The 17,875-nt window shown below is 41.7% G+C and overlaps 1 pseudogene; it reads left to right on the plus strand.

Moving 5' to 3' along the window:
- The first annotated feature begins 2,808 nt into the window (after positions 1–2,808).
- On the plus strand, positions 2,809–9,788 carry LOC149744343 (ferritin light chain pseudogene; annotated as a pseudogene).
- Positions 9,789–17,875: the final 8,087 nt, after the last annotated feature.

A 17,875-nucleotide genomic window follows, 5' to 3' on the forward strand; every position in this document is an offset into this window, starting at 1 on the left:
TGTAATCTTATCCTCTCCCATAAGGTAGGCGTTCATTAGCTGTTTCTTGCTGTAGTGATGATCTCAAGCTGGAGAACTGAGAAAAGAAACAGACCTCTGCCACCTACGCACTGCTCCCCTCCCTCCACAGCTGACAGGGCCACAGAGGACCTTAGGAGGTGTTGATGAATCTCACTTAGCCAAGGGAAGTAAGAGAAGCTGGCTTTGCTCATGCTTTAAATGAATTAGATCTTGGACACCCAAAGCTGTATCTGGGTGCTTTCATACTTGAAAGGACATTGCCACAGAAGATAGTGATTCAGCAAAACAGGTCTGCAGTGAGGAAACGTGGATCAAAAATATATTGGGGTATGCTTCTGATACCTAATAGGGTTTGACAGTGTCTCTACAATTTTATTGCAAAACTGATTGATGATACAGCACTATTTTTTTTTTTTTTTTTGCGGTACACGGGCCTCTCACTGCTGTGGCCTCTCCCGTTGCGGAGCACAGGCTCCGGATGCGCAGGCTCAGTGGCCATGGCTCAGGGGCCCAGCCCCTCTGCGGCATGTGGGATCCTCCCGAACCGGGGCACAAACCCGTGTCCCCTGCATCGGCAGGCGGACTCTCAACCACTGCGCCACCAGGGAAGCCTCAGCACTATTTTTTTGAGTGCTTTCTACTTGTTTGGCAGTGTTTTCTCATGTATTATATATCATTGAATCCTTGTGGTCTGCTTGTGAGATACTAACATTGCCATTTTACAGGCAAGAAAGCTGAGGCTCAGAGAGGTTATGCTCCTTGCCTAAGGGTTACACTTGTAACAAGTGGCAAAGCTGGGATTTGAGCCCACATTATTCTGATTCTGACAACTATGTGCTTAATCACCCACCAGAGTACAGGTCCCACACTGGCTGTCTTCTCTCTAAAGTGATCATGGAAAGATTTATCAACATTTGCACAAGGCAGAAAACTATCTCATCTGAGAAAGTTTATATAGACAGTTTTCTTTTCCAAGAATAAGTAAATGCATAGGAAATTGAAATATATTAAATGAGCCTGACATGCTGCAATACAGAGAGTATGTTATATGGTGAGGTTTTCTCTAAGCTTTGCATTTTCTTGTTGCAAGGTCAATATGATGATTAATGGTGTATGCACAAGGTAGAAAATTATTATTTTCTTTGCAGTTATTTGGAGGGTATTGCATCTGGTATAATTTCTCTCCTATTTGGGGGAATACTAGGATTGTCCTTGGATTTGAACTTTTGTTTTTCCCCCTCCTCTCCACTCCCAGCCTCTTTTTGGCCCTAGCACCAAGGCCAGAAAGGCTGCAGAACTACTCCTGTTTTACCCAGTTAATTCCCTCCAGGACTGAAAAAGGTGCTATTCCTGAATACTAACAGTTTTTGCAAACCTCAAATGCAATATGAGAACACTTTGGTACAACAGCCTTTAATGGAAAAAAAAAAAAAAACGAACAGTATATCCTGTATTTAGATACAGGATATGTGTTCATATTTTAGCTTAAGCAGTGAAGGGAGACTGCAGCTTTTCTTGAAATTTTAAGGTGTCATTTTTCAACAACACAGAAAGTAAAATTTGAAAGTGGTTGCAAAACAGTGGGTCTTTATCTTTGTTTAGAACTAGATCCGAAGTTTAGAGCAAAATTCTCTTCTCTGGGGTTCAAATATTGTTTACCTTGAATAGAATATGCCTTCCTGTTTGATAGAAAACACATGAAAGCATTCTAATTGTGAAACAGCCCCAGGCAAGTGGTATTTAGGAAAATAAAATGCCAAGCATGGAATCACGAAGCTGGAAAAACCCCTATGAGAACATCTAGTTTTGCCCTCATCTTCTAACTGAGAATGACTAACTCATCCTGTATGGGTTTTTTCTATTTTGGTAGGATTTATAAATGTACATTGTCATCTTTAGTGCCCATTCACATGACGTGTTTCAGTTAATGGTGGAATATCTGGGTAATCACGGGAAGCCACCAGTACCTAAGAAAACACCTGGCACATAAACAGTATTTAGGAGAACTTTTAGTAGAAGGAATAAATGCATCAACAAATGAAAAAATGAAGGCTGAATAGTAGAAAATTTATGATGGGACTCTTACGGGTCTGATTAATTAATAAAATAGAAAGGAATTAGCCCAAGTTCAATGTCTTGCATACTCTACCATTTCACATTACATAGTGTGGATTTTATCCTTCTCAATCAGTAAGGTGACTATGTAATGTATATTCCAAACAAGGACCCTTTTGGGTGTGAAAGGGGGTGTTATTTTTTAAATTAATTAATTAATTTAGGGGACACTATTAATAATTGCACCAGGACAAGGCTGCTCTGGGCAAAGTGGAACCAATAGTCACCCTCTCCATAAGGGATCAGGGGCAGAGGAAAAATCTATTCATACAGGCTCTAAAATAAGAAACAATGGGGTGTTAAGTCACAATTGAAGATTGGAGGACGTTCACTATCAATACTTCTGGCTTTCTTACCTTGGACATTCTTATCTCATCTTGGAATTATGGTAAGAAATAGGGCAAAATGATAAAGACTCCCTTCCAATAATTAGGAAAGAAAGAGTTAAACTCTTACCAAAAGCTAGACTGAGAGACAGTGTGCCCAGCAGCCCCCCCAGCTCTCTCTCTTGCTTCACCAGCCTTTGGATGGAACAAACGGGGTGCTCCCACCCCGGCCTTACCTCCCCCCGCCTCCAGCCTTACCTCCCCCCTCCCCCTCCCCCCTCCCCCCCTCCCCCTCCCCCCTCCCCCCCTCCCCCTCCCCCCCCCTCCCCCCCTCCCCCTCCCCCCCCCCATGCCGCTCACCACCCTCTAGCGGCCGCCACTTTAGTCGCAACTTCCGGCAGAATCCTCGAGGCTTATCCTCCACTTCCGGGACCAGCCTAACGGACACTTTCTGGAGAAGTCCTCCTCATTGCTGACTAGCCATGAGCACCCAGAGCAAGCAGAGTTCCTCCGCCGAGGCAGAGGCTGCCGTCAGCCGCCTGATCAACCTAAACTTGCAGGCCTCGTCCACCTACCTCTCCCTGAGCTATTACTTTGAAGGCGACAAGGTGGCTCTGGAGGGCGTGGGCCGCTTCTTCCGGGAGCTGGCTGAGGAGAAGCACGAGGGCTCCCAGCTCCTCTTGAAGATGCAGCAGCAGTGGGGCAGCCGCGCCCCGGTCCAGGACGGGCAGAAGCTGTCGCCGGACGAGTGGAGCACCATAGTGGAAGCCGTGGAGGCTGCCATGGCCCTGGAGAAGAGCCTGAACCAGGCCTTCTTGGATCTGCATGCCCTGGGTTCTGCAAGCGCGGACGCCCAGCTCTGCAAGTTCCTGGAGAGCCACTTCCTGGAGGTGGAGATGAAGATCCTCAAGAAGATGGGCGACCACCTGACCAGCCTGCGCAAGCTGGCCGGGCCCCAGGCCGGGCCCCTGGCTGAGCAGGGCATCTCTTCGAAAGGCTCTCCGCCCCAGCCTCCTCTTCCACCAGGAGGCAACGCTTTAACCACCCTGTAACCTTCACCCGAGCCGAGGCACCAGATAGAAACAAAAAAGACTCTCTTTGCAGAGGGGAAAAAAAAAGCTAGGTTGTGAGAAAAATAAAAGTATCTTAATAGCATGAAAGATTTGTAGTCTGTTTAATTCTCTAGATTGTTTATAAAGAAACGGTTCCTAACTTTTGCCTATCACCTGGGTACATTGAGTATCTGGTAAACTATGTTTTCTCTGTCAAGAAAAAGAAACACACCTGTTCAGAAAATGTTGCGTAGAATTTTAGGGGTTTCACGACTTCTCTGGATTCATTCTGGGTACTGGATTCAACTCTGTTGTTCTAAAATGTATCTTTGGTTTCTCCGAGCAGAGCAGAGAGCTGAGTATCTTGACCGTATCACATTGTGTCCCCCCCTCAACCCTCCAAACTCGTGATAAACTTGCTTTTCCTGATTTTCACATTGGCGTGATGCCATCTGCCTGTATTGAAGAGAGAGCCCAGTGAAATTCATCTTTGTGTCTCCCGTTAGGATGCTACTGAGAACACTTTATTAACATCATACACTGACCTCTTCATGAAGCCTCTCAAAAGCAGTTTCTTTCTGGTCTTAATATTAGGAATAACGGTGCTTCGCTTAGGTCGTTGGTTTGTTTTTGTTTTATGGGCACTGTAAATGATGTAACTAATTAAGTTTCCTTATTTGACTGCCTGCTAAAAAGCTTAGAGCCAAATTTGTGGTCCACCCAGAGTAAACGAGTAAGATTGTATAAGCATTTTGCATACGCTTCATTCCTGGTTCTTCTAAGTGCTTATTGTAATTTACGGATTCTTTCAAGCCACCTTAAACCCCTTCTGGAACAAGGTTGTGTATAAACAGATAAATAAACTTTTAAAATGCAGATTTTAAAATGCCTCTGTATTCATTTTAGAGAAAAGAGAAGATAACTTTAAGGAAGTACTGAGAGAGCCAAAATGATTAGAATGGAGGTAGGTCAGATGGAGGTTACATTCCAGAAGCCAAGGGAAGGAGAAGCAGCAGTAAAATATAGCATTCTTTTAAAAAAATGTGTTTCGTTTTTCTGGTGAGTTGTTTTCCTGCTAAATCCGTGCATTTGTGTCTCACAAATAGCAATCTAATGATTGTGCATTATTTTCCTTGCACTTGGAAAAGCTGGAGTTATAACTTGTTCTCAAACCACAGAAGTGGAAAAAAATCAATTCTTTTCCTACAGCAACTTTCCTTCCTGGAGCAGGAAGACCAAAGGCATACTGTCATTTCTTTTATCTTACCAGGGTCAGAGGCATAGAAGAGTATTTTACAGAGATTGCGACACCTGTTTTGCTCAGTTAAGGAGAAAACCTTATCTTCCTGTTTTCATGCAAAGTCCTTTGATAATAAAGAAGAGTATACTGGAAAAATTACTCCTACGGAAAAGAGTTTTGCCCATTTGCTGATAGTTGGCAGTAAGAGATATAAGGAAGCAGTAAACAATTTTCAGCTTTGCATTAAAACTTAAAACCAAAATTATTTTCAAATTAGCACTCATATAGACACACAAATCTGAATGAGAAAAAAAACCACCTAATAACTATGAGACTAATTGAAAGACTATATTTGGTAGATTATTTGGGAAGAAGGATACAAACATTTGTTTCCAAACAATGACATATTTATCAGACCATATTTACTTATGAGTAATGTTACTCATATTTACTTACGAGTGTCTTTTAATATCAAGAATGGGGCTGTAGGAGAAAGCTTTATTAAAGTCTCCCAAATAGGCTGAAATATTCTTTGGCAATCAAATAATTATTGAAAAACAGCAACTGGCTGGGCAGACAATAAACGATTCAAAGACATATGGATAAAATATTAGTTTAGCTTTTAAAAATGACTAAGTTTCTTGGCAAATATATTTGTGGAAAATGGGGATTTGATGACATTAAACTTCTAGAGATTAATTTGGAAACAAATACCACAGTGATTTTCTCTGTTGCTAACCACTGTACGTATATGTGAGTGTGTGTGTGTGTGTTAGTGCACTCGCACAGAATTATAATAACTGATTCCTTTAGGCTATGACTAAATTCCTTATACCAGCCTTGAAGGCTCTCCTTGGTCTGCCATGTCTAATCTACTTTTTAAATCGAATTTTCCACTACTTCCCTATTGTTGGAAGTTTGGGGAATACCCATTGCTTTCCTTTCATCCAAGTTCAGATCAATTAGAACGGACACAGGAAGCCAGATGGAAATGAAGATAGCTTTATTGGTGGTAAAACCAAATTGGAGAATGTGTTAGGGCTTCCTATTGCCACATTCTGAATTAAACTCAACCACCCAGTTTCAGGAACAGAAGTTGAAACAGAGCAGAAGCCAGGCTGGACTGGCTAGCCTTTTCTGCTAACCCCACGGAGACTGGAATCTAGAACAATGCTGGTGGCCCAAGGGAAGTGGGGAGGGCATGGCAGGCCCCATTGCTTTGTTATTACAGTGACCCTGTACTGTGGCTAGTGTGCACCAAAAAAAAAAAAAACCCATCAGGCTCTCACAGTTCTCCACATTCACTCCAGTAACCCCCTGTTAGGGACCAGAGTGGAAGTTTCCTCTCTTTTATAGAAGTGTGAGGCCTAGGAATCCTGCAGACAACTGCAGCAGCTCTCTGCCATAGCCAAAGTGCTCAGTTTGCTGTTCCAGTACCAGCAATTTTCACGGGGTTCCCTTCACCTGGAAAGCCCTTCATACTCCTCTTCACCACATCAAACTCAGTCTACTTTTCAGCCTAGTTCCAATCAGCTTTCTTCTGTGAAATCTTCCCTGACCAACCCAAACCAGTCACCTGACGTGGATTCATCTCCTTCTCTTAGTTGGAGTCTGAAAGGCAGAAAGCATAGTGGTTGAGCAATGGGCTTGTGTTCAGATCCTGCCTCTAACTCATTTGGTCTAGTCTCTTCACCTTTCTCAGTCCCAGCTTCCTCCTCTGAAAAAGTGGACATGATCGTAATAAAGGCGATACTATCCAACTCATAGCTTTTAGGGAGGATTAAGTGGGATGAGCCATGTAAGATACCTAAGTCATGGCCCAGCACATGTTAAATGCACAATAATTGTTAGCTTTTTTTTTTTTTTTTTTGCGGTACGCAGGCCACTCACTGTTGTGGCCTCTCCCGTCGCGGAGCAGAGGCTCTGGACGCGCAGGCTCATGCCTGCGCGGCCCAGCCACTCCGCGGCACGTGGGATCTTCCCAGACCGGGGCACGAACCCGTGTCCCCTGCATTGGCAGGCGGACTCTCAACCACTGCGCCACCAGGGAAACCCTGTTAGCTTTTTTTATCAGCTGATTTTATATCCCAGTGGAGCTTAGTAAAGAGCTATGATAGTAACATCTCAAAATAAGCTTGCTTCTCAGTTTCAGGAAAATAGATACCTTTAGATTGTATAATCCTCCTTAATGATCATTCCTCCCTCTAAACTGGCCCTATGTGTAGAAGTGAAATGTAGGAATTTGCTCATTTCTTGGATGTGACATTCAGTATGCAGGAGGGCAAAATAAAAATGAAGAAGGACCACTCTCTCTTTAGCCAAATAAGCGGAGCCACCTTATATAGGACCTGGGATTAAATGTTTTAATTACCATCCTGCTAAAAGCAGGCATGACAGCATCTTAACCTCCCTCTCAGGAAGGACAAGCCACACAAAGGGGTCATTTCAGAAACTCATTAGCCGCTGCTGGCTGCTACTCTTTGCATAGTTTCCAATTCTTGGGAGTCTTCTCTGCCCACTCTTTTTGCCCACACATCCTGCTCCTTACACTTCGTGGTAGCCTTGGATATGTTAGCTTGAGGGAGCAGGGACTGAATAGGCACAGTCAAAACTCCAGGTGTCACTGAGGCCTTGAACTTCCTTACCGTCGGGCCTGTTTGAAGCTCTTACTTTTGGAGTACTATGTGCTTGACTCTCTCCAAAGAGATACACAGTCTTAAAGGGTTAGGTTAAAAATGCTACTTATTTAGAAAAAGACCACATCTTTCCTACATTTGTGTCATGTTATTTATCCCCATAAGCCATTTGTCCACCTTGACGAATAATTTATTCTTCATAATAATAACGAAGCAGGCACTAATTCATGGGAGTGGGAGGAGGCACACATTAGGAAACAGTTTTGAATTAATATGAGTTTTCAGCTGAGTATAAAGTCCCCAAGAAGCATATATACTCTTCAAGATTTTATCAGTTCTGATGGCTAAATTAGCGATCATAAGAGGAAGCAGAGAAAAGTCTGGATTTCATCAGGAGACCTCAAAGGGCCCTCTCCTGCACGAGGTATCGGGTCAAAGTGTGGGAGACGTGGGTAGAGGCAGCTATTCTGGGATTTAAAATCAAGTACATATCCCTGCTAAAAATTCACACCCTGAATCTAATAATGAGAAAACATCAGAGCCAAATTGAATGACATGCTACAAAATATCTAGCCTATAATTCTCAAAAGTGTGAAGGTCAAGAGATTAGGAGTTTGGGATTAACTGATACACACTACTGTATATAAAACAGATAATAAGAAACAGCAAGGACCTACTGTATAGCACAGGGAACTATGTTCAATATCTTGTAATAACCTTGTAATAATCTATAATGGAAAAGATTTGGAAAAAGAATATATATATATATAACTGAACCACTTTGATGTACACCTGAAACTAACACAACATTATAAATCAACTATGCTTTAATAAAAAAAGAAAGAAAAGCAGAGAAAGACTAAGGAATTGTCCCAGGTTAAAGAAGACTAAAAAGCATGACAACTAAATTCATGATCTTGGATGGGACCTGTGTAGGGGTAAAAATCTATGAAGGACATTGAGACAATGTATAAAATTTTAATATGGACCATGGATTAGATAATGGTATTGTATCAATGTTAAATTTCCTGATTTGGATAATTTCATGATAGTTCGGTAGGAGAATGTCCTTGCTTTCAGAAAACATACACCAAAGTATTTAGGGGTGTAGCTGAGCACAATTTCTCTAACTTATTCAAAAATGGTTAGGAAAAACAATTGGTGAATCTGTATGAAGGGTAAACTATTGCTGCAACTTTCCTGTAAGTTTGAATTTATATCTAAATAAAAAGTTTTCCCTAAAAGTCAATCCAGATAATTTAGACCTGTAATTACTACATTTAGCATAGTACCTAAGTTATACTAAGTGCTCAAAAATAATTTATTGAATGAATATCGTATTGGCTTTCAAATGACCCTGTGGACCTGGCTTTATAGTCACAGGACTTCATAACCAATTTAACTACCAGAAAATTCCAAATTCTTTTTTTCTCCCTGAACATAAATTATATACTTTCAGATTTCTTATCTAACCCTCACCCCCATAAAGGATGTCAACAATTTTTTTTTTCAAAAAGAGAGTAGCCAAAACAGGGAGGCAAGGAAAAGGAAATCCTATTACTTTATCACTACGCAAGTGATATTGCTGCTGGATTAAGTATTCTAATTTTCCAGACCTTATGGTTTTATATCTTCAAAGAAGAATCTGTGCTACTTGCTTTTCTGGTGAAAAAAATTCTTTCAGCCATTATATGCCGTTAATACTATGCAGCGCTTCAGAATTTAAAACTCCTGTCAACCTGAAAAGGTTATAGAGCAGGATTTTCACTTTTATTCCCCTTCTTTTCAGCTCTCATTCCACACTTGTGAACGCTATCAGCACATATACATACTATAACCTTTCTTTGGGGCCTTTCTCTTTGCTCCTCATCTCAAAAAATGCATTCCCTGATGTTCAAAACGTACCTGATGTTCACAACTAGACCTCGGTATTATTACAAGCTGGTCAGACATTTACAGCCAGGCCATTTTGTTCTGTTGGACATAAACAATCTCACAGAATACCAAACTCAGATAAAGTTACTCTGAGACCGTAATAAAATGAAACAAAACAAGGTTACTTCATAATATTGTCTAAGTACAGACAAAATCAAAGTCACTGTGCCTCTTACAAAATACCCAATCATAGGATTGCCCCCACTTTCTGACAGCATCTAATCTAGAGCAGATCTCTGCTTCCTTGGTCCCTCCCCCAAATCATCTATCTGAAGCCCAAATCCTATAATAATTTCTTTCTCCATACTCTTACTGAGACACCCCACAGTCCCTCATGATGTGTGTTCTTTGTCTGCAGTGAGTAAAATTCCAACTTTTTAAACTACGGGTGTGTTCTTGGTTGTCTTTGACTGAAGGGCAAGGACATGCTGTTCTGGGGAATATTCTCCATTCAATCTACAAATACTTGATAGTTGTATTAGAAGTGCCCAAAGCAGGTATGTTCAGCCTCTTGTTTCATCTAATCAGGAAGTATTTATTGGTCATGTTCATTTGTTCATTCAAAGATATTTATTAAGCGTTTACTCTATACCAGGCACTGAGCTAAGTGCTGCAGATAAAGAAATATTTAAGACATAGTTTACTTTCTCAATGAGCTCACACTCTGGTAGGCAAGACTAACACAGAAAAACATAAACTTCAGTACAGTATGTAAATTGTATGGTGGAAGTAAGAGCCAGGTAGTGGTTTGCAAAAAGGGCAGGATTACTCTACTTGGGTGGAACATGAAGCACTTATATGAAAGAAAAGTTGTTTAGCTGATCTCGAAAGACGATCAGTGTTGACCAATTGCACAGGGGAAGAAGAGGTATTCTAGACAGAGAGGAGGCACGTGAGGTAAATCGAGTGACAGGAACGCTTGGATTGAGAGAGTGGACTGCAAAGAGAAGTCTGGAGAGGGAGTCTGGGGAAGGCCCAGGTCATGGTGGGCTTAGTGGATTTAATCTCCCAGTAGCAAGGAGATCTCCAGAATTTATGGGGGGAAGCAATACAAATACTATAAACTGTGGCCCATGCATTCAACGAGTTTACATTCCTGTTGGTGAAATGAAACTCACACATAAAAAAACAACCAGGAGTAACACAATCAATATAGAATTATAACGCCCGCATCCTCTTCCTCTACCTTGGAAATTGCTTGTAAATAGTTCCCATACAACTCTTTGCCAGAGGGCACTCTCTGGGCGGAGGAACTTGCTTGGTCTGCATGTGGGAGATTTCAGAAGTGCCATGTTAACTTTCGCCCTTTCCTCATAGTGACCTTGAATTGGTAAGGGGTGGGAATTAGTGTATAAATATCTCAGTGTCCTCAGCTCTCGGTAGGGCAATTCTGAGACATGTTTTACACAATGTTTCAGAAAGTGCCCAGTGAGATGGAGCCCTGGGTTTCCCACAGCTGTTAACACTTTCATTTATACACATTTTATCAGTTTTCCTTCCTTCCCTCCTTCAGCATGTTTCTGGAGATCATACCTCCTCTCCCAATAAACTACTTGTGCCCAAATCCTTGCTGAGGGTCCACTTTTTCAAAACCCCAACCTAAGACAAAGATGAAGTAATAAATTATGTGTTACAGTCTCTATTGACTCTAGGAAATTCTGGAAGAACCCATTCTGTTCTCCCTTTATCCTCCAAACAGTGTGCCTCACCCTTCTGCCCCTACAACCTTGTGCCATACATTGCTCATGACTTTGCCCCTAGGTAGGTAACAGTCTATCTTCACCGTGTTGATGGTCCTGGGGAGAGTCAGCCTGAAAAGCTCCCACTCCCATGCAAAGCTGCTTTTATTCTGGTATCCGCTAGGCGAGCGATTTGGCTGCCTTTCAACTTTCAGATAAAATCGTCACATTTTGGGGGCACTGAGACCATTGCCAGTCACTGTAGCTTCCTAAATATTCATAAGTATAACAGCTGGGGCTTGGTAAACACATTTTTCCAGACAGTGGTCGTTCGGAATTCTCTGAGTAATGACAACCTTAGTACTGGGATCAGCTAATAAATTTATTCATCTAAACATCAAGGTCATGGACCCACTGAGACTCAAGAAGAACATTTGAGCCTGAAGCAAATATTAATGAGCCGGATGTCTATTCTTGAGTCAGCTCACATTCCAATTATTATTAGCGGCTTGCATCAGTAAAGTTGTATTTAGCATGACACCTGTTGCAAAGAGGATCGTGTTTCTTTATGCGCGTAACAACAATTTAAATCTCTAGGAGCAGTCAGACTTTGACACTGAATCTATTTCTATAACAGCATTGACTGGAAAATCTTTTTGGCATGGTCAGATAGAGTGAGAACTAAGACCAAAACAAGAAATTGGAATGTGATGCCTTTTCAAATGACTAACTAAGCGCTAGTAAGAACTGTGAAAGTATGTAATAAAAATGGAATTTACTAAATTCCATTTATTTATTTATAAAATCAATATATAAATATAAAAATCAGTAATGGGGATGGTGGTTAAGTGGGTATATACTTTTATTAAAATTCATTGAACTGTACACATAAAATCTGTGCTTGTTGTTGCATGTAAATTATACCTTCATAAAGCTGATTAACATTAATACACTTTATATATAGAAGCAATAACAAGTTAGAAAATATAATGGAAGAGAAGACCCCATTTAAAACAGCAGATAATAAACCAAAATAAATAAAATATAATATCTAGTTGGAAACTTATTTTTAAAAACTCCAAAACCTATATGAGAAAAACTAGAACACACTTCAGAAATACACAAAAATACACAGGAACAAATAAAAAGACGTACCATATTCTGGTTAGGAAAATGTATATCACTAAGATGTCAGTTCACCTTAGGTTAATTTCTTAGTTCACATACTAACTGAATATTTAATAGTATTGAAGAATTATTGTTAACTTTTGGATGTGATAATGGTATTGCAAAGAAATCCTTATCTTTTAGCAATACATTTTGAAATATTTATGAATAAAATAATATGATTGTCTGGGTTTTGCTTCAAAAAACTCCAGCGGTGGGGAGAGGGGAGAAGTGGCTGAAGGTATAGAGAAACAAGATGACCATTTTCACGTCAAATAGTTAGATAAAAAAGTGTAAGTAGTCTGTTTTTAAATAAATCAAATTCTATTTACAGATATCATTATAATTTTCTATTTTCCCTTCTTACAGTGGTTGACCAGACAAACAAAACCTGAAACATATAAATCAGTATTTCCCAAAACCAAAAGGAAAGGAAAGGAAGCAAAAAGGAAAGAAAGGGAAGGAAAGGAAGGAAGTTGGTAAGGAAGGAAGGAGGAGTAAAGAAGGAAGGAAGGGATGAAGGGGGGAGGGAGGGAGAGAGGGAAGAAAAAATATTTATATGATCAAGTAAGATTGGAATATATTTCAGATGTTTTCTTTTTTTGTGGTACGCGGGCCTCTCACTGCTGTGGCCTCTCCCGTTGTGGAGCACAGGCTCTGGACGCGCAGGCTCAGCGGCCATGGCTCACGGGCCCAGCCACTCCGCGGCATGTGGGATCTTCCCGGACCGGGGCACGAACCCGTGTGCCCTGCATCGGCAGGCGGACTCTCAACCACTGTGCCACCAGGGAAGCCCCTCAGATATTTTCTTACTCTTATAGATTCACAGTGCACATTAGCCAGTGATTCTTAATCAGGTGACTATCAGAACTATCCAGAGAGTGATATTTATTTTCTCTTCTTCTGTAGACCTGGGTGCGGCCCAGTCATCTGTAGTTTTTTAAAGTTCCCCAGGTGACTCGAATGTACATTTTTGAGTGGGAGTCACTATGAGCATATAAAATACCTAGAAAATTCCTGCAGTCAAGAAACTTGTTTGATATTACTTACCTTGATATTTCCAAAACTTATGTTACCAAGGAACCCTTTTATCGTATAACACTTATTAAGATCTCCCCAAAGCAGTGGTCTGTAACAGGCAGTAAAACACAAGCTCAAGCTTCCTTGAATGCTATGTAAACAGTAGGAGCTTAGATTAGATTACCTCCAAGGTATCTTCTAGCTATAAAATTTGCCAATTGTAAGGCCCAGATCTCTAGGGGTGAAAAGTAACTACCAACATAATTAACTTGTACCTTTATATTCAGCCAAATGATTCCCCCAATCAATAATATACTGATGAATTTAGATGTACTTTTAGTCTGTATTTTTGATAGCTTTGTGTCTTCCAAACTTGCTCCCCTATTTCATCCCCTACCTTTCAGCTTAAATATGTCATCCGAGTAAGATTAGTAAAGTCTTTCCAATGTCTTTCTCACTTTTTAGTGGAAGAAATAGAATTTATGGCACTACCTTGAAAAGTAAACTCTGCCAATAGGGTGTTTATAGCTTTCAAAAACAAAAGTTTAAGAAAGTAGCTTTTCATTGACCCCTCCAATTAAAAAGCAAACATCAATGGGAGCAGAGGCCTTTGGGAATTAATGGTTGTTGCTGGGATGACCAACCATTCTGGTTTGCCAGGGACCGAGCTGTTTCCCTGGATGCAGGACTTTCAGTGCTAAAACAAGAACCTCAGACAAATCAGGACAGTTGTTGCCAACTGCTGTTTGAAAAGGATGGAGAAGGTGTGCACTTTTCCCCGTGGTTCATTACGCAATTGCTTTTATCTTCTGGACTTTTTCTACTCCTACCATTATAGTGGCTGACTGTGGCTCAGTGTCATTCATTCCATTATTACCTTTTCTTGCTGTGGGAGTTGAAGGGCTGCATGTTTTTCAGTTTTACTTCTATCTTCTCTGAGTTTTAATCTGTCGTCCCATGGCAACAAGAGGCATAGAGAGCTGGAGAAAGCATGCTTGGCTGATGTCCATTTACGTGACAACTGTGCTATATGTGGGTGGGGATGCAGGGGCAGGGAGAGGCACACACTGGAAAACATGATGTTGACTGGGAGTCACCGAACATAACTTTACTTATCACTGCGCAGTAAGCCAGCTGGTACCCAATTTGCATTGTCCCTTATTGATTAATTGATTGAAACAAGCAGAAAGCCAAAAGCTTATCTCGGATGCATTAAAAAAATTCCTTACCCAGTCCTCACTCCTAATTTATTTGTTGTTTACTTGGTTCTAAGGGCACCAAGTACCAATCACACTGGAAAGTTAATGCTTTTCTAGCGGTTTATTGCCACCATCCTAGCTAAGTTTATTGGACTGTAAAAGCACCAGAGGTGATAGATTATTGGTTAGAATTTCTTTTGGTAAGTCACTGAGCCAGAAGTAGTTAAGTGTTACACAGAATAACAAGCCTGCCTCTGCTTTCCAGGTAGCAATTGTTTTTTTGTTGTTGTTTTGGTTTGGGTTAGTTTGGGTTTAGGGTTTTTTTAAAAAATACCACACATTTATTATCTCCCAGTTTCTGTGAGTCAGGAATTCAGACACAGGTTAACTGAGCCCTCTGGCTCAGGAACTCATAGGCTGCAGTCAAGATGTGGACTGTGGCTGTAGTCTCACTGGGGAAGGATTCACTTCCAAGCTCACTCAGGTGGTTGTTGGCAGGATTCAGTTTCTTGCAAGTGTTTGGACTGAGGGCCTCAATTGTTTGCTGGCTCTTGACTGGAGGCCACCAGGAATTTCTTGTCACATCGGCCTCCCCAGCATGGCAGCTTGCTTCATCAAAGCCAGCAAGAGGGTCTGCTAGCAAGACGGAATTCACAGTCTTGGAACTATCATGGAAGTATCATCTCATCACCATATTCTGTTTGTTAGAGGCAAGTCAGTAGGTCCAGTTCACACTCAAGGAGAGAGGATTACATTCGGGTGTAGATACTAAGAAACAGTGATCATGGGGTGAGGGGCATCTTAGATGTAGTTGCTTCAGCAATTTTGGAAGCAGCATAGCAAAGTGGTTGACTGAACTGCCTCTGAAGCCTTGTTTGGATCCCTGGCATTGCAACCTCCTAGCTGTATGGCCTTGAAAAAGTTACTTAACCTCTCTAAGCTTCAGTTTCCCCATCTGTTAATTCAGAATAATAACAGTACTTAGCTCTCAGAGTGGTTGTGAGGGTTCAATTTAAAAGAAATTACTTATGTACACGTTTAGCATGGTGCCTGGCATGCGGTAGGTACTCAGAAATGCTCCTTGTCTTAGCCAGGGTTTCTTAGCAGCACCCTGAGAGACAGGCAGATGGGTTAGGGAGCAGGGCAGAAGAGGAAGTCAAGCCAGGGTGATATCTCAGCAAAAATCCTGCAAGGGTTAACTTCAGCCTGACCCTGCAGAGGGACTCTCAGTGGGAGTTTGCCCTCCGAGTTGTATCACCTTGAGGTCAGGCAGTTGGGCTTTCATACTCCCATGCTCGATATCAACAACTGGTCAACAACCACCCACCCCAAGGTAGAGTGGGGGGATGAAAACTCCCAGCACTAGCCCTCTGACCCTCTACTGGCAAAGCAGCTCCAGTAGCCTGAGGGCAGCTCTCTGAAGAAGAGCTGCCACAGGTGCTGGCCTGGCAATTCAAAGAACGCTGACATTGGTGGAGGGAGGCCACAGAATAGGAAAATGGCAAAAAGGGATCTGGGTGGAGCGCTGATATTGTCCAATATGTTACCCAATTTAAAAAACGAGGTTCCAGGCTGAGCAGGGGGATAAAACAAGTTCACAGAAAACTGTAATTAGATGCAAAATGTAATCATTGCTGTAATTGAAGTTTCAGATGGGGTCTTGGCAGAAGTTTCAGCCAGATTTTTACAAGAGAAGATAGAGAAGGCATCCAAAATGATATTGAATATTGATCAAAATTTTAACAAGCAGAGATGAGGGTAGTGGTATGAACAAAGGCATGGAGATAGGGAATATGGGAACAGATTTAGGGAACAAGTAATTCAGTTTTCTTGTAGAATATAGAGGGGGAGTAGGGGGGAAAAGCCAAGCATAGACGGGTTGGGGATAGATCACAAAGAAGCTTGAATGTGGGGATGATAAATTTGCACTTAACTGAGAAGCCATTCAAGGTTTTTGAACAAGGAAGCTATCATTGCTCTACTTTAGGAAATTAATTTGACTTTGCTGAATGTGATGGCTTAGAGTAAGACAGCAAAGATAGGAAGAGAGAAATTAGAAGCGTATTACAAAAGCAATATGAGTGATTGTGAGGATTGGGGGTAGGGTAGTGAGAATGGAAACGGGAGGCAGACGCAGATGTTACAAAGGCAGAGAGCTTACAGATTTGGCAATTGGATAAAGTGAGGAACAAAGAACAGGCTTCCAGCCTTTGGGAAAGGAGATAATTTGTGGGAGAACATAATGAATTTATCTTGGGGCCTGTTGAGTTTGAGATGTTGTTGGATTATGCAGGGAGCGATGTCCATCAGGAAGCTGTGAACACAGGGATAGAGCTTGAGGAAATAATTGAATTAAGAGATGGAGGTTTGGCAGATGAAAGCATGGACATTGATGAGCTCAAGGTTCAAAAGTGAGAAAAAAATAACGACCAGTGGCAGTCTTGGAAAGCATGTAGGAGCAAGAGGAGGAAGAAAATCAGTTCAGAACACAGAGAAGGAGCATATGCAGAAGTAGAGTGAAGAGGCTTCAATGTCGTAACAGTCAGGAGAAGATGGGCTTCCCTGGTGGCGCAGTGGTTGAGAGTCCTCCTGCCGATGCAGGGGACGCAGGTTCATGCCCCAGTCCGGGAAGATTCCACATGCCGCGGAGTGGCTGGGCCCGTGAGCCATGGCCGCTGAGCCTGCGCGTCCGGAGCCTGTGCTCCGCAACGGGAGAGGCCACAACAGTGAGAGGCCCGCGTACTACAAAAAAAAAAAAAAAAAAAAGTCAGGAGAAGAGATGGCCTCAAAGAGAACAACATAAAAAAAATGGAGAGATGGAGAGGAATAGGGAGAAGGAGACAGCAGTGGGATTGACAATTAGCAGTTCATCTATGACATTTGGTGAGTGGTTTCAGTGGGGCAGCAAAAATGGAATCCACACTTCAAAGGGATAAGCAATGAGCAGGTTATGAGAATGTTTTCAAGGAGTCTGATGGCAGTGGGTTTGGCAGCTTGTGAGAGGTAGGGTGTAAATATTTTTCATACAGGATAAACCTAAAAATGTAAGCAAGGGGAAGGGACAATAAAACAGGAGTAATTAAAATATAGATTGATGGAGCCAGATCTAAAGTGTCACCAGAAGAGACTGAGGTCAAGAGAATATATGTGTTCTTGCTGTCCTTGCCAGCACTGGTCAGGTAAATAACCCATTACAGCTTCCTGTGGTTGACGTAGTTGTCATCCCCTGCCCCCATCTCATTCCCTTTAAACTTCGAATCTTTCAAATTTTTACTCAAGTAGTGTCTCTAGTAAAGTGTCTAATTTCAGATGAAGTTTGCCATTTGAGAGAGTAATTTGCAAAAGATGACTATAGCAGGGTGAGGAATAGCGGATGCGTGACTAGCACTGAAAGCTCACAGATCCACCCACCACACTCATCATTATGGAGGAGAGCAATTACCCTAGAACAAAATGCAATTTCCACGTCTAATTTTTGGTTTCTG

This window comes from Delphinapterus leucas, chromosome X (genome assembly GCF_059928025.1).
Source record: "Delphinapterus leucas isolate spDelLeu-1000000601 "Yukka" chromosome X, BTC_Dleu_Yukka2, whole genome shotgun sequence".
NCBI classification, from domain to species: domain Eukaryota; kingdom Metazoa; phylum Chordata; class Mammalia; order Artiodactyla; family Monodontidae; genus Delphinapterus; species Delphinapterus leucas.